Raw genomic sequence first — 23,542 nt, forward strand, 5'->3', positions numbered from 1 at the left:
CAGTGACACGGAGTCTGCACAGCACACACAGGCTGTACATGACCTGCCAGTACCTTCCTGCAGATCAGGGCAGAGGTCAGCTGTGGCCCCTCCCCCCTTACCAAGCACCCTGTGCTCTGCTGCTGAGGCCTCCATGGTCTGGTGAGTTATCACAGGGGGATGTACTGCAGATGCTGGAGGAGGAGGTCAGGCAGGTCAGTAGCTCTACATCACTCACCTCAGCTGTGCATCCAGGCAGGCTGTCCCTAACACCTAACCAACCTGCTCATGTAAAGTTGTTCCAGAACTAGTACCCCCTTCGTGCTCTGTAGCCTCCAGCTGTCAGACAGGCAGATCATACAGGCAGACAGGCGACTTTAATGCTATTTAGTTTGTGCTTTGGAAAAGTTGGACGACATGACAGTGGATGCTGGGTGAACTTTATTTTTCTTAATTGACATTACATTTATGTAGCTGGGAAATGTATTTAACATCTGTCTTTTTGTAGTTTGACAGTGACCTCAAATTCAGGGATAGAGAATCCCACCAAACAGGATGGAGGCCATACCAGTGTGTAGTGAATTTCACAATAAAGTTCATATATATACAGGCTAATAATAGTAAATAACACAAAATAATCTCTGTCTTTGTTTATTACCAGGGGAAGTCTCATTGGTGGGATAGTAGGTGCGAATATCGCTGTTGTTGTCATTATTTTCTGGTAAGTTCCTGCTGGTTATATTCTTTGATGATTATAGACTGATCTGAGGTTATGGGATCTCTACTATAAAGCCGTACAGGAAGACTTGAGGGGGATGGGGAAGGGTTTTTTGCAATGCCAGCTCAGTACAGATACAGGCTATGTTCACGCAACGTATAGGTCTCTGCCCGGATCATCCCGGCCGGTACTTAAGTACCGACCGGATGATCTTTCGGCCGCAGGGTTCTGATGTGGGTGCATTAGGGCGTGCCTGCATCAGAATCTCCCATAGCACACAGTGAAGCGAGCGGCCGGAGCCGCTCGCTTCACTGTGTGAACTTACAGGGTTTCCTACGGCCGCAATTCATTGAATTGCGGCCGCAGAAAACGGACATGTCAGTTATTTGCGGCCCCGTGCAGGATCCCGGCCGGGATCCCATAGAACAATAGGCATTGTTCACCCGTACAAAGTACGACGGCCGTACTTTTATGTAGTGTGAACATAGCCATAATATAGATTATCTTGCTCTATTTTCTGGGGAACAGAGCTAGCATGTAGTTTACTATCAGAACTATAGGGGGCGCAGCAATTACTGCAGCCAGGCCCAGACTATATACAGATAATAGGGGGAGGGGTGATATATGAATAGGTAAATGAATTGTATCATCTATATAGGTTTATCTAAGGATTTTACTTTGTTTCACAGCGCTATATATTGGTGTCGGCTCCGTCGCCGCCAGAACCCAGAAGCGGAATTAGAAGAAGTTGTCCATAATCCAGGTAATAATTACTATATCATATTGGAGGAGGGTGGGTCCTAATATCTAGATTGTGAATGGTGGCCATACACTTGTGTTATAGAGAATTGTATAGCTGTCATTTACCTCATATACTGATATTTTTAGAATTGTTCTTGGAATTGGACAATGGAGGGTGCCTACTTTTGCCCTTTTAAATCTGTTAGTAGAATGCTGCTTGCTGTTTATGGCGGCCTGTATTCTGTCTATGTCGCAGCAGGTATAGATTATCCTAACACATGCTGGTTCTGATGTCTTCCCTTTTACACTGCAGATGTTCCAGAGGTGAGGGTAGCAATGCAGGACATAGCCAATATAAAAATGCCAAGACATATAGAAGTCCTCCTGATCCTGAGGACAGAGGAGGCTGTAACAAACATCAAAAAGAGTGCTTGACCATTAGTCACGAAAGAAAGGAAAGAGCTGAAAAATGTAAATGAGTGAACTCTTGGCTGAAAAGGAGGAGGGAGAGAAAGAGGAAAAACGAACAAAGACTAAAAAAGAGCAGGAAGTTATGGCTGTGCTGCAGATAACATCAGGTTACACGCCAGCCATGGATCCAGCTTCATTCTGCAAACTTATAGGTTGGTCAACTACCATATAAGTTAATCTAAGGATTCTACTTTGTTTCATAGTGCTGTATATCGGTGTCTGCACAGCCACAAAAGGTGGAATTAGAAGAAGTAGTTTTCCATAAACCCGGTAGTAATTACTATAGGAGGAGGGTGGGCCTTAAGGGTGGGCCACCAATTGTAAATGGTGGCTATACACTTGTGCTATAGAGAATTGTATAGCTGTCATTTACCTCATATAATCATATTTTTAGAATTTGTCTTGGAATTGGACAATGGAGGGTGCCTACTTTTGCCCTTTTAAATCTGTTAGTAGAATACTGGTTGCTGTTTATGGCGGCCTGTATTCTGCCTATGGAGCAGCAGGTATAGATTATCCTAACACATGCTGGTTCTGATGTCTTCCCTTTTACATTGCAGATGTTCTAAAAGACAGGGTAAGGCCATGTTCACACAACATAAGTTTTGTATTAATCACGTCCGTTGTTGCCGATTTGCAACAATGGCCGTGATAAATACAAAACTTTAGTGCACTGCAGTCTGAATGGGATCTCGGCCGGAGTGTATACACATAGTATACACTCTGGCCAGGATCCCTAGTGGCCGAACAGAAAACTGACCTGTCAGTTTTGTGATGCTGCTATTCATTGACAGCCGCCCCACAAGCCTGACAGGTCACATAATGGTAGAAAGAAAATCCCGCCACTCTCATAATGCAATGAAGAAAATCGTGTTTTTATTAACACATGTGGTTCGATGCACGCGTTCCGACCATAAGGTCTTTATCAACAGCCACACTCTCCATTGTTGGCTATTCAGCATCCAAGTTTAGCACAATTAAAGATCATCCATCCGGTACTACAGTACAGGCCAGGATGATCTTCACTGACACCAGCCGTTCTGTGACTTGGCCAGGTCACACAACGGCCGGTGTCATACCCCTTGTGAACATGGCCTAACTCTGGATGACATACCTGGAGAGGAGGCAGGGATCATCTGCCATATAGAAGTGCCAAAACAAATAGAAGTCCTCTTAGTCCTGAAAAAGAGTCCCGAGGAAGCCATGACCAACATAAAGAAAGGCAAAAAAATCTAAAGTTATCCATTTCCATCTAAATATAAAGCAATAACCCTCTGTGAAAAAAAACAAAGAAATATCAGGAAACAAAAGAGTCAAGAGGTTCTGCTCCTGGTTCAAACTAAGGAGAGAAAAATCCCGGAACATGAGTGAGAAAAGAAAAGAAAGAGCTGAAAAATGTAAATGAGTGAACTTTTAGCTGTAAAGGGAGGGAGAGAAAGCAGAAGAAAGATTAAATAGGAGCAGGATTTCTTCATGGCTATGCTGTTATGCTGTAGATGCCAGTTGAGATATGATTGTCCTTTTGAAATAAATTCTTATGTTTTGGAGGTTCTTGTCTATCATTATTGTTAATAAAGAGATATTGTACTTTTTACATATCTAGTTGTGCAGTCCATGTATTTCTGCCTGTCTTTTTCTGGGTTTCATGCATGGACCAAGCACCCTAATAGTGATCCTGTGGTGCCCACCTGGGTTTTTCTATTTGGCTATGCTGTTGATGACATCAAGTTACGTGCTGGCCATGGATCCAGCTTTATTCTGTTTACTTGTAGGTTGGGCAATTACCATCTAAAAAGATCAGCCATAATAAATATCATAGATGTAAATCCTGATGACTTATTGCCATTTCTTTTCCAGTCACACTCTTTGGATTAGATCACGGTAATTCCTACATTTATTACTGTTGTACTATTCTCTTGAGTGATCGGCACATGTCCTGTGCTAGGAGGGGTACTCCAGCGGGGGGGGGGGGGGGGGGCACTTTTTTGCTGGGACCAGGGAGGAGGTGGCCGAGTTAAAAGATGTCCACTCACCTCCCCGGTTCCAGCGGTGGGGCCCGGTTCCCGGCCACTTCCGGGTGTCTGACCCATGCCCGAGACGTGACGTCTCAGGTCCGCTCAGCCACTCAGTGGAGGAGGCGGTATCTGAGCGGACTTGAAATGGACCCCGCCTCCTTCACTGAGTGGGTGAGCGGACCTGAGACGTCACGTCTCGGCCCCGCGTCAGACACCTGGAAGCGGCTGGTAACCGGGCACCGGAGCGCCGCGATGCGGGACCCGCCGCTGGAACCGGGGAGGTGAGTGGACGTCTTTTCCCTCGGCCACCGCCTCCCCGATCCCAGCAAAAAAGTGCCCCCTCCCGCTGGAGTTCCCCTTTAAATGGCGCGCCAATGTTCCTATTTGTCTGCTAAAAGTTATGCCCAGCATGTGTCCCCTGAGGAAGCCATCACTATAGCTGATTGGACATTGGACGTTTTTTTGGGGGACTTGTTGTGCCAAACGCTCGTTGTCTTGAGTGTCAAACAACGCCCGCTGTTTTACTGAAAATATCATTTAAATCAATGCAGAACGTCCGGAAATAACGGCCATTGTTTGCATTGACTTCAACGCAACACATTTGAATACGAAAAGAACGGACGCTGTTTTAATTGCAAACAATGCCTGTTCTTTTCATAGCCCTAATAACAAAGCCTATGACAATACTCCTACTAATACAGAGTAAAATAAAAACATTCCCTCAAGCTGCGCTACTGCCCCCACCATTATTTCTAGAAGGATTACAAACACTAAAACCTAAAACAACACAATAAATTGAATCTGCATAATAAACATTATAAATGATTCTACATTTTACTTGAACCCTGCTCCTCTCCTCTTCTCTGCGCTCAGCATGATGCTATTTCCCATAATTCTGACTTCAGAAAAATCCTGCTAGAGAAGAAAAGCTAAGAGATACCAGGGTGCAGGAAAACAATGGGAATAGAGCGTAGAGGAACGCGGCTCCTCATTGCTGCCTCGGGAGGCTCGCTGTTTAGGTGTATGTTTTGTCTTTGTCCCATGTTTTGTTCATAATATGCCCCCAAGCAAATATTTGTGATTTGTACGTATCCTGACACAAGCCTCTCCCGGGAGGACGTGCAAATGTGCTCAGATTCACAATTAGTTGTCCAGAAGGATACACCTTATGTTGTTCCAGTCTCCCTCTGTATATTCTCATCTTAGCTCAATAAATAATTTGGTTATCATCAGAAAATTACCACATTAATGTTTGCACGTCCATATGGTGACTAGTATGGCAAATGTGCGCTAACAAAACATCGAAAATGAGACATAAATAACAAAAAATAACGGAGTTGCCCTCAGTGGGATACAGTCTACAAAAGATTTCTGCACATTGCCAGAATTATTCTCAAAGCCATTTGTGTTTTTTCCTGTAATTACCATATGTCTCTTATGAAGCAATACGCATTAGGAAAATCAGATGCTTGATGCACATTAGAGAATTTATTGTTTGATTAAGTAAAGACACGTATTCACACTCCTCCCCCAGTAATCCCTTGCATTGTGCTTTTTGTTACATCTATATATGATTTGTAAAACTTTTTTTTTTTAATCTAGACTTCTTGTATAGATGTTGTGCACATGTACTGATACTGTATATAGAGGAATACATCCATATAGAAACATGTTTCTTCTGTATCCTCACTAGTGTCAAATGACTACACAGAGATTAGGCCTCTTTACATACCTCCCAAGTGTCCGGTATATAATTAGTTCAAACCATATTGCCTCATGTACCGCTTGCAGGTCTTCTGGCACACAAGTCCCTACAACATTGTGCCGGTCAGCGACCGCCAACCCCGCAAGGCAAGCACCAACAGGGCAGGGGGGGCACAGAATGGCCCTGCAACCCCACTGTCACAGGACCAAACCCCATGGGTCCCCCTACACCCCGCAGGTGCTGCCGGCGGAGAAGACGGCCATCTAGCAACACGAGTGTGAACAGGGTGTTACTACTCACCAATGCACCAGCAGGTAGAATGGGAGAAAGAGAAGGTACTTTCCATATGCGCACAGGTGCTTCCTGCTCATTGGGGTCACATGGGTGTTACAAGGGAGGAGTGCAAGCCACAAAGAAAGGGGCGAACATTTAAAATACAACTTTGAGAAACCTTGATAAATTTGATGTATTTAACCCCTTCAAGTTAGCAATACGTAGATATACGTTCCTGCTGCATACCATACCAAGTGCAGCAGGATTGTATATGCATGTTCCTGACACTGAAGGGGTTTGATGTGTGCTGGACCGCTGCAGTGAGAGCGGTCCCGCACACATCAGTGTCCCGGGAGCTGAGGGTAATGAGAGGCAGCTGCGATCACAAGACACAATTGATAAATATATTTTTATTTAAAAAAAAAACCAAAAAAAAAAACCCTGTGATCATTAACATAGTCAACGGAATCCAATGAAATCCTATGGATACTGATATCTGAAAAAAAAAAGAAGAGACTCATAAAGGCAGGAGTAGGACACCCATCATTGTGACAGGTGTTCTGCTCCTTACAGTATGCAGCATCTTTACAGATAGCTGCTTACAGTCTGGTAACCAAGGGATTAAAGGGGTTGTACAGTTTGAAACATTTTTCTCCCATTCTGACCCCTCCGGTGGCTGCTGAACAAGCAACCAGCGGCCGGCGGGGACTCCAGGAGGGTGGGCAGCAGGCTGGAGAGGGGTCCTACTTGATTGGGCAGGCCGCCGGAGGTAACCAGCGGTGCGGGGAGATGTACCTACCGGCGGCTACGGGATGAGCAAGCAACTACTGGCGGGGGCTCCTGGAGAGTGGGGGTAGTAATGTAGAGGGGTCCCAGGGAGAGGCAGCTGCGGCGACAGGCTGATGTCCCTGTATGTACATATAATCTCTGCTGGAATACAGCGTATTCACGATGTAGCAGAGCTGAGTTTCTCTACTGTGCTGCCATGTTCCTGGAGAAGCTTACCTCCAGGAACATGGCAGCACTGACGTGACACTCAGCTCTGCTACATCATGAAGACGCTGTATTCCAGCAGAGATTAGATGTACATACAGGGACAGGAGGGAGCAGGAGGCCCTCGATTTAGAGTGCAGGTTAAAAGCAAGAGGTTATAGCAATTTTCACTGTAACAGAGCCCGACACATAGTTAGAGGTAAGGACCGACAAACATTAATTCTCCCTAAATACAAGACATCCGAAAACAAACATGCGAATTTGTCCAAACCAGTATTATCACTTACTTATACTCCGCTTTTCAATACCATAAAGTACATCATAAAGAAGCATATCCATATTTTGCAGGAGGATGACAAGTTAGCTGAATTACTGGCTCAGGGTTGTGCAATTGTCCCCAAAAGGGCTAAGACCCTTGGGGACATGCTATCTCCAAGTTTAGTTCTATCAGATAAAAGATCTCCAACTTGGTTACAACGGCTTGGATTCTTTAGGTGCGGTACTTACCCGTGCCGAACTTGTAGTTTTTCTAAGGTCTGTAGCACATTTTATAATAATTCTCATTCCAAACAATTTTCCATCAAGCAACATATTGACTGTAACTCCACTCATGTAGTGTATGTCTTTGAATGCACCATGTGCAATATTAAATATGTTGGTTGCACCAGCAGAAAATTAAAGGTTCGCGCATTGGAGCACTTAAATGACATCACTGGAAATCTGTTGAGGAATAAATCAGGTGCATCATTACATTTCATCAATTATCATCAGTCTAACTGTAAATTCTTCACAATCTATGGCATTGAAAAAATTGTGCCATCAACAAGAGGTGGAGATATACATAAACACTTACGTGATCGAGAGGCTTATTGGCAGTTTACATTGGGCACTCGAGCCCCGGAGGGCATGAATGTACGCCGTGAATTGTTATTTCATTACTAATTTTCAAAAAGTTTTTTTTTTTTTTGGGGGGGAATTTTAATTTGTGTACATATGTTTTCTTCATGCCCCTTTCCGTATTTTGTTATCATTTAGAATTTGATTGTTTATTGTTTATGATGATAACCTTTTTGGCCCGTTTTCAGACTATATATATTGCCTTATAGCTCACCATTCAGACTGATTAGGTTACGACCAGTTATTGTGGAACTTACTCCCTTTTCCAACATCACACATAGTAGTCATAAGAAATTATTCTTCACATTATATGTGTTTTTGTTGGATAAGTAATTTGGGACATACGTGGGAACGCTGACCATATTCATGTAGTATCGGTAAATGTTATATTTTGGTTACAGCTGTTTAGTTTCCCATGTGTTCACAATTTAGCTTTTTCTGTTGCAGTAATATGGAATATATATCCCGTTATCATGATATCCATTTCCTTTTGTTTTTTAGCATTCTTGTCCCAATATGTTATTATATATTCTTTGTATATATTGTTTGGACTATTACATGTATAGGCTCCAGCCTTGTGACTATATGCATAGCACATTACTAGTTCACTTAACTACTCCCACACTAGTGAAATGCACCTGGTTCTCAGGGTATTTAGGTATGCAATGTGATGGGAGGGATTATCAGTGAGCAAGAGTGCGCATGCGCTCGAAACGCGTCTGATATCTGTGGGGTCCCTGCACTATGGTGTTTCACATGTTTTTACCTGCATTTGGAAAATAAAGGCAACTTTCTTTGTTACGTGCTGGATCATTGCTTTCCTTGGATACATTGGCGCACACTTGCCAGGTGTGGATCCGCAGCACCGAAGAGAAGCCTACAATTGGTGAGCTGATTACTTTCTCTATTACTTACATACAGGGACATTGCAGGACCACAGTCTGTTATTACATAGATGCTGTAGCACAGATGAAGGGGGATATGGCCGCTCCTCTGGATAACATAGCACGGCAGTGTACCAGACCAATAGGAATTCATACGCCCAGATATGTAAATTAGCCATGAGGAAGGGACCAACTAGGAGAGACTGTCTCACTGCCAAGACCGCCCACCTTCTCTGATGTTTGGCACAAAATGGAGGACAGAGAAATCTATGTGACGACAGTCAGAGAGATTTTCAGAACTACAGGCCTTCCTGTGCAGCTGGAGAGGGGGCTCAAAGTCAGGGAAAACGACCATCCTGGTACAGGAAGCATATGGGGGGTATGTATAACTTTGGCAAAGTACAGATAAGCAGGTGGCTGTCCGTGAAAATCTAGCTCAGCAGGCGGCTGGTGGTGGACACCCAATTGAGCACATAACTGATAGCGGTGATACAGCGGAGCAGGGCAAAGAAGGCACTTTCCATGCTGTGCAGATGGCTGGTGATGCAGATCAGGTTAATCGGGTCTCCAGTGGTCACATTTCAGTTGAGCAGCTCTCCAGTGGTGGTGTTTGGACCCTTGTGGTAAAGTTGGGACACTGCAGGTTGGTGGTGGTAGAGTTCCACCTGGGCAGGTCTCTGATCGTAGCATTTGGTCTCTGCAGGTCCCTGGTGATGTTGTCCCAGCTGAGCAGGTCGCTGATGGAATTGCCCCAGCTCAGCGGGTTGATGAAGGGTTTAATCAAGATGAGCAGGTGTCTGGTGGAGAGGCAGCCCACCAGGATTGGAACCACATAGCACAGGAGGTTGCCAAAAATGGCAAGACCCCTGTTAATCCTCTTCTCTCTCTATGGACTGACGAAGATCAGAAACACTAGAAATAAACTGGCAGTATACACAGGCAGAACGCACAGGTAGTACAGACAGTGTGATCGCTAGTGAGTCCCTAAGAACAGAGAGTCTGGGGCTCTGCACCTTCTTTCCTAGGGCCCTGGGATGACATCACCAATTATGTCACTTACTTGATGTCACTGTTTGTCGTGTTCTGATGTGATGTCATGAGCATGCCCAGACACAATCCCCCTTGTCTGCAAGTGTAGTGAAAACCAACTGCCATTACTTATGAGACAGATCATGTGACTCTGATTGAACTGAGCATGTACAACAGAAGAAAGAGGGTGCCTGGCGGGCTGTTACCTAGGGTATTGGGTTATGAAACTAAGCAGCACATCAGGGGATTACATAGTCTATATCTCTGAAACGATACATTTTAAGTAGTGCTTGTACAGTTTAAATAAGTTGCATCACTATAGACGTAGTTGTGACAGTGCCAGTCAGTGATAGTGAGCACACTCAATTTGTATAATAGGTCAGGAAGGGTTAGTTAGCTGTGTAAGGGCTTATATTCTTTTAAAGGAGTATACCCATCAGGGGAGAAGGCGGTGATTCCGCAACTGCTATAATCATCCCCCCACCCCTGGCGCAAACATTGTCTGTCTCTATGGTAGCTATGGTAGCTACTCCTCACAGCACCCACTGGCAGGGTGAGTATTGGCGGTGGGGGGGCATGCAGGATTCATGAGGCACTGTACAGTTTCTTGCTGTGAGGCCCCATGGATCCTAGCTACGCCCCTGGCAGTAACTTGTGGCGGCAGTTACTGTTAACCGTGGAACCGTAGGGGTTAAATGGCGTGATTTATCTCTGATCCTGGCTGTTACAGCAGCTTGCACCTGCCAGTGATGGTTCAGCCTCTGTGCCAGTACCTTCCCACACCTCCCAACCATGTCAGGTCCACTATTCTGGGACTGCACCCATTTGTCCCCCTCCAGGGTTCTGCAAGTGCTCCGGTTTACTGTGAGCCACCCTGATGAGCACTCACAGTTATATGTAGCACAGTGTATGACTAAGCCATAGGCTCCCCACTCCGGCCACTACCCTTGTGGCCGCAGGCATCATTATGCCTCCAGGTGCAAGCGGCCGCTCCTTCCCCCAGGGCTCGTACACACTGCTGAGAGCTGCGAAGCAAGGAGAGGAGATGTGGGATGTGTGAGTCCATCCCGGCATGAGGCCATCTTATCGCGGTGGGATGTTTTTTTTTTTTTGTGTGTTTGCAATTTCAGCCTCAGCAACATGCTCCTGTCTAGTGTGAATGGTGTTGTAGGAGAGCTGACCAAATTTCTTTTTTGCTTGCTGAAACTGTACCTGTCCTGCCCAATACATTACCTGTCCACGTTCCCGCTCTTCTCCTGTTCTCTGCTTCTTCCCTGGTCCTGTGTGCTGAAACTTCAGAGCGGCCTGTCTAAGCCAGTAGTGGATTATAATAGATTCTTTTCAGTTGGTAGCCCAGGGCCCATGGCCACCCAAAAAGACTTATACTTTCAGTGGTGTATTGTCTCCTGGCTACAGTTCTGCCATTATTTGCAAAAAAAATCACAGCTTTTTACTGCAATTTTTCACAAATGAGGTCATTATGACATTATCTGTCCTATACTATGAACGCCACGCTAGTGCTGCCATAGTTACAGTGGGGTGGGGGGCCCAGGCTCTGTGAACAGCCCGAGGCCTATGGTAAAGTTAATCCGCACCTGGACTCTAAGCTGACAGGCAGCTCGGCCAATCACTGGAATCACGGCCAATCACGCCAAAGCTCTGAAGCTTCGGCGCCCGGGATCAGGGAGGAAGCAGAGAAAAGGAGGAGACCGGGAACGTGGACAGGTAATGTAAACTGTTTGAATCTTCAGGGCCTAAATAAATGATCAGCCAATGATCGTTTCAATGGCTGATCGCTGTCTCTGAATGGCTGAATCGGGACAATTATCGCTCCGTGTAATAGGGCCCTTAGGGCCTCTATGGCTGTCATGATTCTAATCATATTATACCCTGACAATAGAGGAGTGTGAAAACAAAAGGACGCCGCAATACAGCAGTCTTGCGATACTCAGAACAAAAGCTTCAGAAGACTTCCCAAACGTAGACAGAAAAATAAAAGGTGTATGAAGGTGCAAAGCTATTTTTTTTATTTTACAAAAGCAAAAGACCATGACAAAAAATAAAGCTTTATAAATTTGGCAAGCTACAACTGTAATGCTTTCAGATAGCGCACCTTGTGTCACAAAGACACTGCTGTAATGCCACCCATTTCAGGTGTAAACGTAAGGACTTCCAGCTGAACTTCATTCCATTCTCATATAGGGGAGTGAGTGTGGTTAGATCTGCACTACGGCATCTACGACAGTGGCTCTGTGACTGGAGAACTAGTCCCTTTGGCAGCATTTAGAGATATGGTTTACAGCAGCTAAAAGCACTGTAAAGTACAGTTTGCCACATCTGTATTCCTGTATTTGTCACCCTCCATATTATACCCAGTTTTGTATTCCATTTCAACAATTACACTGGCGACTTTCATTTCCATTTTCCGCCTAGCATAATTATTAATTACCGGGATGTAAAACTCCTCCAGGATTGTATCTTGTAAATATCTACCATCTGCAAAGAGACTATACCGATTAAAAACTCTACATCTGAAAACAAGACGGGATATTGACTTCCATCTCTACGCGCTGAGCTGTTTTATTCTACAATTTTCAAAAGAAAATGATTAGCTTTGTAAAAAAAAATTGAAAAAAAAAAACAAAAAAAAGAGGGACACAAAAAGCTTTCTGCCATCCCCAGGAACAGAACAGGATGACTGCGCAGCAAAGCCACAGAGAACCCGTTAGGTTTAATTGCTTTTATTAATGACTGAATTCATTATAGGAAAAAAAAAAACCTCCTCACTCCGTGAAAAGCTGACACCAGACAAAGTCTTCAGCAACTCTGGAGCTTTAAGACACAACATCTGTTCCATTAAATCTAACATACACATTCAAAGCTTTGACTGGGAGTACAGTAGTTGCTTTTGCCGGTCTTCAAACAGCTGTTTTTCTCCCAAGGCCATACATGTTCAGAAACAAGCCACGTTCCTGGCGTAAATCTCTGAGGCTGCGCATGTTAAAAGTCGCCAGGAGACCCCGGTTTATGGCTCTGATTAGAGTGACGTCTCACCTCCAAGTCCCCTGTTTACTGCCGATGCGTAAATTATTCAATGTATAAACCCTGACCGTTAATATTTTACATAATTTGTAAATAGCCGCGGTTTCTAATTGCTGATTATTCCCCGTCATGTAATTGAAACTGACTGCTCCTATGCTATATGGTCTTAGCTGCAATGAATCTGCCTCTTGTGAAGGGTATGGAGATGAGGTGGTATCAAAAGATGGAGCCAAGCTTTTTAGACTACATTGAAAGTCAAAGAGCAGCCTTCTGGTTATGACCCGACCTCTGTCTATAAGAGAGGGCAGTGAATGCTATTTCATGGTTGTTGGCCATTAAATTAAATGGCTGGCTTGTAATGCTCCATTGCTCTTGCATTGGACTCCACTACTGCGGCCAGATTTAATCCATTTCTGGTTTTGGCACAAAAGCTGCATTGGCTGTATTCCACAAAAATGCCATGTGTGTTTCCTGCCTTACAGATTTTCGTTGGCCCGGAATAGAACATAGTATCTGGCAATTTTTCCTCTGCTCTGTGAGAGAAATTACTAAGACTGCTTCTATACCTGTAAGTAGGGATTGTCCGAACCTGCCGAGGTTCGGGTTCGTATAAACCCGAACTCTCTGCAATGATTCCCGCTGTCTGCCCTTTCCGTGGAGAGGGTGGATACAGCGGGAGGACCGCCTGGAAAACTGGGATACAGCCATAGCCATAGGCTGTATCCCAGTTTTCCAGGCGGTCCTCCTGCTGTATCCACCAGCAGCACAGAGCGGCCAGACAGCGGGAATCTGATGCTGAGCATTCAGGTTGATAGGAACCCGTACCTCGGCAGGTTCCGACCATCCTTACCTGGAAGTTCTCCAGGTCCCTGGGGCTCTGATATTTGCCAGCAGTATATCTAGGAGTATTCCTGATCCCTCACCTGTGCCTCCACATTGCTGGTCTCAGACACCTGGTTAATATAAAATCTGGTTCTGACTGTGGAAAAGGGGTGTTTCCCCTTTAAAAGACACTGGTAAAGGTCTCATGTGTTATCCCCGCTTGGCACTGCAAGGGGGCATTGACATGTCCGCAATTTTGCAGATGAGGAAGGTAAGTAATGGATTCGTACCCTGCCCGGCATGATGTATCAATATCATGCCGGCAGCAGGAAAACTCTCTGTTACTACAATTCAAAGAGTTTCCCTGTTGCTGGTGTAATATTGATACATCATGCCGGGTGGGGAACCAATCCATTACTTACCTTCCCCCTCTGTAAAGTCTGCAAAATTGTGGATGTGTGAATGTAGCCTTAGGTTATGTTCCCACAATATTTTTACCCACATTTTAAAAAAAAGAATGTGCTCCTCTTTGCCCACAGTCCGCAGCTCTGATCCTTGGCCGCTTCCTGGTGTGAAGAGCTAGGACATGATGTATCAAGCCCGCTCAGCCAGTAAGCGGCAAAGGCGGGACATGGCTAAAACTGCTGACTGCTTGAGCTGGCCTGGAACATTACGTCTCAAGCCCTGTCTCTACATCAGGAAGCTGCTAGGGATCAGGGGCCAGAGACATTGTGGGAACATAGCCTCATACTACATTTATTATCTCACTGTGGGTGCTCCAGTATAGCATTTCTGCCATTGTATCAGCTACCTCTATGCCTCCTTCAAGATGGCGGCGAGCTCCGGCCAGCAGGAAGTGAGGTACTAAGCATGTGCGGGGCTTAGTTCTGGTTTAAAAACCCCACAACGTCAGTGAGTGGCTGTATCTCCAGCCTCCTCTAGTCACTCATCTGACACGTCTGATGATGATGATGGTACTACTGATAATATGTATCTCCTGGATAAAGAGAAAGTGCCCAAACTAATCTCTGCTGTCAAGGAAACTCTGGAGTCCGAGAAAGACGTGTCTTACATCTAATTAAAATCGTCTTTTTTTATTTTCCTCCTACTAAAGGCAAACTGCTACCATCTCACCCGCTAGTGTCGGAATGGTTTCAAAAAGATTGGGCAAAACCTGAGAAAAGGAATAATTCTGCTGGAAGATTCAAATTTTTCTATAAGATGAACCCTGGTGCATCTGCTGAGTGGGAATCTGCTCCTAAAGTTGACTTAGCCGCTGCTCTCCTCTCAAAGAGATTTGGCTTTCCCGCCGATGAGATCTCTCTGCTGCCAGACCCCATGGAGAGAAAAGCGGATGCTTTATGTAAGAAGTCTTACTCTTCTGCAGCCTCTTCTTCCAAGGTCACCACTGCCACTCTGCCTGTGGCGAGAGCTTTAAGGATGTGGCTGGGTCACCTCTCACAAGATGTTAAGGAGGGAGTGCCTAGGGAGGAACTGTTGGTCCAATATGTCCGTTTTGAAGTCTGCTGCCAGCTTCCTCTGTGATGGTTCTCTGGATGTCTTGAAGTTCTCCTCAAGATCTATGGCCTTATCCAATGCGGCTCTCTGGATCAAGCAGTGATAATCCCACTAAACACAACTTTGTATCTGTCTAATTTTATCCCTCATCTCTTTTCGGGAACCAGCTCAATAACATATTAAAATCCCTCAATGAGGGGGTTGTGTTCCCACAGTCTAAAAAGAAACCTATGGCAGGATTCAGAGGTCGGTTCAGGAGAACACGTAAAAAAAGAGGCAACTTTCACCCTTTTGATGGAAAGAGGTAATTTAAAAGAAAGCAAGAGTGGAGGGGAGAAGCAAAGAAAAACGCTTGAAAAAAGGCAAAAAAACAAAACAAAAAACCTTAATGTGTTGATGTTGCTTATTCTAACATGTCACATTTGTATGTGCTGCCGTAGGACGATCAGGAAGTAGGAAATTTGTCTTGCCGGAATTTTCCTTTTCTTGGAGTCCATAGGCAGCAAAATATTATATTATAAAATCTTACTGCTGCATACTATACATGTATTTGTTTGACCATCCTATAGGGGGGTTGTCCAGGTGCAATCAGTTATTAATCCCTTCCCTCTGTATTGCTAGATACTATCTCCTATTCCAGGCCGACCAGAATCTGTTAACCCATGTCCTGCCGAACATGAATCTGTTACCATGTATGTCCTGCCTACGGACTCCAGGAAATGAAAACTTCAGGTAAGACAAATTTTCCATGTATATCTATCCTACAAAAAATACAGCACTAGAAAATACCCAACAAAAAGTCTAAATAAAATCAACAATACCTCTTACCTTATTAGATTATATAAAGTACAGTATCAAATCAGTAATAGCAGAGTGGGAACAGCAAGCACATAGGACCTTTTGTCTATGTAATGTACAGTTATAGCTTACTGTGCAATAAAACATACTGTGCAAAACATTAAGAGCTTAACCAGTGATAAATAGTAACACGGACAGTAAAATGGGTATAAACAATAATATACCACAAGTATCTATACATAATTAATAATAAAGTACAAATGCATTGCACAATATTCACACCCACACTAGTGCAAATAGTGGAAAATTCACCAAAATACTCTGACAAGTGGCCTCCTTCCTTCATCAGGGGGTAAAGGATATGGTGTGTGTATATATGTGTGTGTATGTACGTATGTATGTACATATATATAGTGACAATCTGGGGGTTACTCACTCGCTGGGATCGCCATCTCCTGGGTCTGAGACGGTTGGCACATCACAAACTTCAGTCCAGTCAGTGCTGAATGCTTTAAACTGACCACAGCCAACTTTATTTGTGAGTGCAAGGAAAAAAGTAGGCAACACTTTGCAAATAAAATAAGACCTAGGCCGTCTAGCCACTGACTACACATTGCAGCTTCCCTAGCTGTCTTTCTGAGCCCACTGCTCAACATCACCAGTTCTACTTACTGGTTTCACCATGTCCTTTTGGCTGCAGCTCCCACAGGCCTAGCACTGCCTGTGTTCTCCCACCTTGGGAGTCTTCTCCTGGGAGCCATCACCTGGGCAGCTCTGAAATCTCTAATAGAGCTCCACCAGGTGGGTTTCAGAGCCTCATTAGCTCTAAGGCCTCATTCACACATTCAGTAATTTTTCTGGACCGCAAAACCTCCCGCTATTTTTACTCCGTGGTCCGTATAAATTCATCCGTATTGCATCCGTTTCCGTTTTTCCATAAAATGTGAATAGTATAGTTTGCATATATTTGATGTGACGTCCGTGAAAAACACGGATCCCATAGAATTCTATTGGTAATCTGTACCGCAATCACGATCCACACTAGACATTGTCCTATTTTTTTACGGAACGGATTACGGATCAAAATTAACATGGACTTTGTGAATTGCCCAATAGAAACTTTACTGAATGTGTGAATAAGGCCTAAGGTTGGAGTGGAGTATATGGACCAGGAGCTCCACCTGAACTCTAATTCCCACTCCAGAGGCATAGAACTGCGTCTTAAAGCCCCACCATGCCACTATATATATATATATATATATATATATATATATATATATATATATATATAATCTCTTTACAGTGGTACCTTGGTGTAAGAGTAACTTGGATTAAGAGTGTTTTGGTTTAAGAGCTCACAGTTTTTCAAAATTGTAACTTGGTTTAAGAGCATTGCTTTGTTTTAAGAGCTCCCTGTACTAGGTAGGAGTGGGGGAGGGACATGGTCTGCATAACTGTAACTGTAGCTGTAACCCCCCTCTGCCCGGATAGTGTGCTGCATGAATGTGCCCACATATACCCTGCTCATTCCTTCATGCTCCCTGCAGTCTCTGTTGGTCCTTGTGTTTCCCATCCTCTCTATTCCTGCTATAATGTGCCTGCACTCACATTCAGCTATACTACACACTGCTGCTATAATGTGCCTGCACTTACACTCAGCTACACACTGCTGTATAGAGAAGTCACTGTCCTCCTGCACAGCTCTGTTATTCACACTTCCTGATTGGTCCATGCTGAACACACACCCCTTCCCCATTGCTGTCATGTGACCACACAGACCTCTGTACTGTTGTACAACGCTACTGCATTATGGGGATCTGCATATCCATTCTGTATCTACAAACTGCTGCTGTATTTCCAGGTTTATGCACTTACATTATACACCACATGCTTATTGCTATACTGTACAGTAATATCACATATTAAGCTGTTTTTCACTGTTTGTTTCATCTGTTCTACATGTTGTTCAGAATAAAAAAAAAATCATTATTTTTGGGGTGTGGAACCAATTGTCTGCATATCAATGATTTCTTATGGGAAAATTTGCTTTGGTTTATGAGTGGATTTGGATTATAAGCACGGTCCTGGAACAAATTATTCTCGTAATCCAAGGCACCACTGTGTATATATAACGGTGGTGCCTTGGATTACACCAGTTGATTCTTTTTTTTTTTTGCCGGAATTCCCCTTTAAGGGATCTGTCTCTAATGTCCAAGTTGGCATTTTACTATATTACTATGCCTACATAGCCTTGAAGACTAGAGTGAAGGGAAACCAATTGTGCAACCAGGATGTGGGTGAGAAGGGAACAGCAGATAAATTGCACGGGGGCAGCCGGAGGGTGGGGGGTGAAATGAGCAGAAAACACGCAAACACCAAGCCGGATTTATTGATGACTCCTGATGCATAAAAGAATTTTCCTCATTCATTACGATCTGCTTCATCAATTTTAATGTTGTATTTGTTTAGTGAACTGTGTTTATGTGAAAAGGTTATATTAATACACAAAGATTCTGTTTAGATGCTAATAAACAATGGCTTGCTAAGCACTGGGCACAATGTAAACACACAGAGCTGAATTAAACACCTTATAATTTTTCAGAAATAAATGCACCGCAGGACCTGGGTAACCGTACGTTAATTTCCCCCTGGGTAATTAGTAGGGCAAATACAATGGAACAAAACAATTTTACTTGGTCTCTTACACGGAATAAATGCTTGTACAAAGTCAGATGTAATCACTCACCGGGTACGTGTTTTACTAGGATGTGGTTATTTCCGAGAGAATTCTTAGTAACAACCATCATTTCGTAATGTAATTAACCCACCGAGTATCATTCTGCCATATACTTAAAGATATAGCGGCAGTTCTGGCTAATTGTACCTGTTGTTAAGTGGTTTGCTGCCGCTCCATGATGGTCTTTTCTATTCCAATATTCCATATGGTTTTGTGTTTCTTTTCCATGTTTAGACCAATTTATAACAAGATAAAATATAATAAGTATAATGTTACTCTAGAAATGGATCGGCACTCTCGAAAAATATCAACAATCCCTCTCGGATGTAGTCTGGAGCATGTGAGAACACCCCAGGATCCGTGTAATAAAGACATGAGCTCTCCAGCCCCATAGGGTCAGGCCTTTATTTATTTTTCAAAGTGTTGAACCAACGTGTTTTGAATGCATCAAAGCCTCCTTATTCATGGTTCTGGTAATAATTATAGGTGTGCACATTGCTATATGGCACATTATGCACCGACCATAGTTTGCTTTTCATCATCCATGCATTCCCTAATGCATGGCATCTTTAAGAAGTATGTCCACCCTGTGATGGTAGTCTGGCAGGTAATGCATATACAAAAACATGGACATATTGTGCCTCTTTTACTAACAATGAGTCAATTTTAAGCTGATATGCTGCCGTATGAACGTGTGTGGTTTCTTTTTTTTTTTTGCGTCAAATTAATTAATGTGGAGCATGTTCTACGTAAATCTGGAAGGTTTTTCACAGGACAAAACTAAACCCTGACCATCCCGCCACACTAGAAATGGTTGGTTTTTTTTTATTTTTATTTTTTAAAAACTAGTTTTTGGTGGGTTTTAACCCCTTAACGGCCATGGGTGTACATGTATGCCATAGTAGTGATCAGTCTATACAACCTAAGGAGACTTAAAGAGGGACATTTACGAAGGGTCTGCCTGAGGCGTACACCAGGAAGAAGGTGCAGATTCACCCTTTCTCCCTGGCGTACGCCTGTCGTATGCCCCGCTCACCCAATGGGTGGGCTGGCGGAGCTTGGGGGTGTGTGACAAGGTGGGAAGGAGGCGTGGCCTCATCTCGCACCTAATTCATGATTTATGCCTGTGAGCAGGTGTAAATCATGATCCAAATCTACACCTGCTGGAAGCAGGTGTAGATTTAGTATGCCGGGTGCAGGTTCGAGCGCCCGCCCGTCCGGATTCACTAAGAGGCGTGTGCCTCTTAGTGAATCCTGCTGAGAAAAAGGGGGCGAGGCCTGATAAAAGACCAGCGTACTTGCACGCTGGTCTTCATAAATTCCCCCCCCCCCAAAGTGTGTTTAAAAAGTGTTAAAGCCCCTTTCCACAAAAAGTTGGAATCGCCCCCTTCCCATTTTAGAAATAAAATACATAAAAATGATTAGCAGATTACATACTGTGGCCCCACTCTGAACCGCCGTGATCCCGGGTGCTTACTGCAGCACAGGACCGCGACTATTAGCGGGTGCCGCCAATCGCCCGCCCCCTGCTAATTAGGCCAGTTAGATGCAGCTGTCAAACATGACAGCTGCCTCTAACTGCCTTGTTTTCCCCTGTCCCTGGTGTCTAGTGGCGATACGATCGCGGGGGGGAAATCCGGTGTACTGAGGCGGCCGGGGCTCAACGTCGGAATGACGCTGATCCCGACTCGGCAATCTATTTAGATGTTCTGCTGCAGACCATTATAATAGAGCACTGATTTGATTGATCGGTGCTCTATTACTGTATATACACAGCATTGATCTCAATGGGAGATCAGTGCTGTGTATATAGAAGTCCCCCAGGGGGCTTCTAATTACTGTTAGTGAAAATAAAAAAAAGTGTTTTTATTAATAAAAAATCCCCTCCCCTAAGGCCCCATTCACACGTCCGTGTCAGTTTTTACTGTCAGGAAATCCTGATCAGGAAACCTCAAATGTCATCAGGAAAGTATCAGGATTTCCTGACAGTAATCCGTTTTTACCTTCAGGAAATCATCAGGAAACCATCAGGAAAAACCTTCAGGATTTCCTGATGAGAAGAAAAAAATAGGACATGATGGGAGATGCAAACTGGATGGTCACAGCTTGCAGAACTACAACTCCCATCATTCCCGGCTGACAGGTCATGATGGGAATTGTACTTCTGCAGTCTGTGGCCACCCAGGTTGCAGGGCATGATAGGAGTTGTACTTCTGCAACCTGCATGGCCACAGGCTGCAGAAGCACAACTCCCATCATGACCTGTCAGCAGGGCATGGTGGGAGTTGTACTTCTGCAACCTGCATGGCCACAGGCTGCAGAAGCACAACTCCCATCATCACCTGTCAGCAGGGCATGGTGGGAGTTGTACTTCTGCAACCTGCATGGCCACAGGCTGCAGAAGCACAACTCCCATCATGACCTGTCAGCAGGGCATGGTGGGAGTTGTACTTCTGCAACCTGCATGGCCACAGGCTGCAGAAGCACAACTCCCATCATCACCTGTCAGCAGGGCATGGTGGGAGTTGTACTTCTGCAACCTGCATGGCCACAGGCTGCAGAAGCACAACTCCCATCATCACCTGGCAGCAGGGCATGGTGGGAGTTGTACTTCTGCAACCTGCATGGCCACAGGCTGCAGAAGCACAACTCCCATCATCACCTGTCAGCAGGGCATGGTGGGAGTTGTACTTCTGCAACCTGCATGGCCACAGGCTGCAGAAGTACAACTCCCATCATGCCCTGCTGCCAGGTTATGATGGGAGTCATGATGGCCATCTCACCTGTCCGGGCCTGATGTAGAGATCGGCGGCGGCGGCGCTGCTCCGGTCGGGGGGAAAATCGGCGCTGAAGGTCCGGGGGGCCGGAATTGGTGATCCCTGGCGCTGCTCCATTCCGGAGGAGGGACGGTGGCGCTGATGGCCGGAGACAGAGGCGGACGATGGCGGAGCCGGTGAGTTGTTGAGACGGTCCGGCGGCGGAGGCGGCTCGCGGCGGCGGGATGATCGGGCGGCTGGCAGCCCTGTCCTGATGTCTGTGCTGGGGGTCGGGGGTTGGGGTCGGGCGGCGGCGGCTGATGTACGGTTGGGGGGGCGGGGGTCATCGCGGCTTGGTGATCGGGCGGTGGTGGGGAGGGGGGTCGGGGGGGGGGGGGGGGGGGGTACTTCCGGCGGGCTCTCAGTCATCCGGAATCACGGGCACTTTCCTGATGTACATCAGGAAAGTGCCTGTGATTCCGGCGCTCCCATAGACTTCTATGGGGGCGTCCGGGCCGGAATTCCGGACAAAAATAGGACATATTTTTATTTTTCCGGATCTATTTTCCGGAATGGACACCATTCCGGAAAAATCCGGAAGGGTGTCCGTGACCAATTAGAGTCTATGGGTCCGGAAATCCGTCCGGATTTCCTGATAGGAAATCCGGATGGTTTTTCCGGACGTGTGAAGGGGGCCTATTAAAAGTTTAAATCACCCCCCTTTTCCCATTTTATAATTAAAAATAAATAAATAAATAAATAAACAAACATGTTTGGTATCGCCGCGTGTGTAATCACCCGAAATATTAAATTCTCACATTCCTTATCGCAAGCGCAAAGAAATCCCAAAGTGCAAAATTGCGCATTTTTGGTCGCATCAAATTTTGAAAAATTGTGATAAAAAGCGATCAAAAAGTCGCATATACCCAAGTAAGGTAACGATTAAAAAGTACACATCATCGCGCAAAAAATGACACCTTACACAGCCCTGTAGACCAAAGGATAAAAACGCTATAAGCCTGGGAATAGAGCGATTTTAAGGAACGTTTAGTTTTTTTTAAAGGTTTCGATTTTTTCTAAGCCATCAAATAATATAAAAGTTATACATGTTACATATCGTTGTAATCGTAACAACTTGACAAGTCAATTTTACCATATGCCGCATGGCGTAAACACAAAACCACCCCAAATAAAAAATATTGTGTTTTATTTTCAATTTCACTGTGCATATCATTTTTTTCTGGTTTCACAATATAGTTTATGCAAAAATTAAGTCTGCCGTTTCAGATTACAATTAGTTGCACAAATAATAAGGGCTCATGTGGGTCTGTAGGTGAAAAAATGCAAGTGCTATGGCCTTTTAAACCCGAGGAGGAAAAAACGGAAACGCAAAAATGCCCAGGAGGGAAGGGGTTAAAATAAAACAATATTATTCCTGCATGATGAACAGCGTAAACAAAAGCAGTAAAATGACAGGATTGCTGATTTTTTTTTAAATTTTTTTTATTTCAATAAATTATATTTATGTATAAATAAAGTGATCAATACGTCCGATGTACACAAATATGATATTAATAAAAACTAGAGATCATGGCGCAAAAAATCATACCGCCCTATAAGTGAAAAAATAAGAGTCACAATAAGGCCATTTTAAATTTGCAAAAAAGTTTTACTGTTAATAAAAATAGTGAAAGCTGCATATCATGTCAGTTTTACTGTAAAGTGCATTACATAAACACGGCCCCTCCCCCCCAAAGTTTGGAAAATGGCTTTTTTTTAATCCCAAATTCATGCCATAAGGGTAGCTTCACATGTACCGGATTTACAACGGATTTCATGCTGCGAGTTTGTAGCGAAATCCGCTACGAATCCTGGTAGTGTGAAATTCAATGGGGTTACATGCGAGTATGTAACCTGGCCCCATTAACCAGCCCGCAGTATACATTACCTGTTTGGCGCCGCGGCTGAATGTGAGGCTCCCGTCGGTACGGCTCAGCTTATCAGTGCTGCAGTGCTGGTTAATGGGGCCTCGCATGTAAAATTTCGCTAAAATCCAAATCCAATCCAGTACGAGTGAAGCTACCCTAAATGATATTTTGAGGTTCTGTCATACATGTTATGGTAAATTAAAAGATGCCATTACAAAGTACACCTCTTCCTAAAA

General features: G+C 44.5%; 1 long non-coding RNA gene across 1 annotated transcript; it reads left to right on the plus strand.

The window, feature by feature from the left end:
• The first annotated feature begins 386 nt into the window (after window positions 1–386).
• LOC138784365 (uncharacterized) lies at window positions 387–3,625 on the plus strand. Its single transcript, XR_011361826.1, has 3 exons — window positions 387–700; window positions 1,387–1,460; window positions 1,752–3,625. It is a non-coding gene; the product is annotated as an uncharacterized lncRNA (long non-coding RNA).
• Window positions 3,626–23,542: the final 19,917 nt, after the last annotated feature.

This window comes from Dendropsophus ebraccatus, chromosome 2, assembly GCF_027789765.1.
Source record: "Dendropsophus ebraccatus isolate aDenEbr1 chromosome 2, aDenEbr1.pat, whole genome shotgun sequence".
Classification (NCBI taxonomy): Eukaryota; Metazoa; Chordata; class Amphibia; order Anura; family Hylidae; genus Dendropsophus; species Dendropsophus ebraccatus.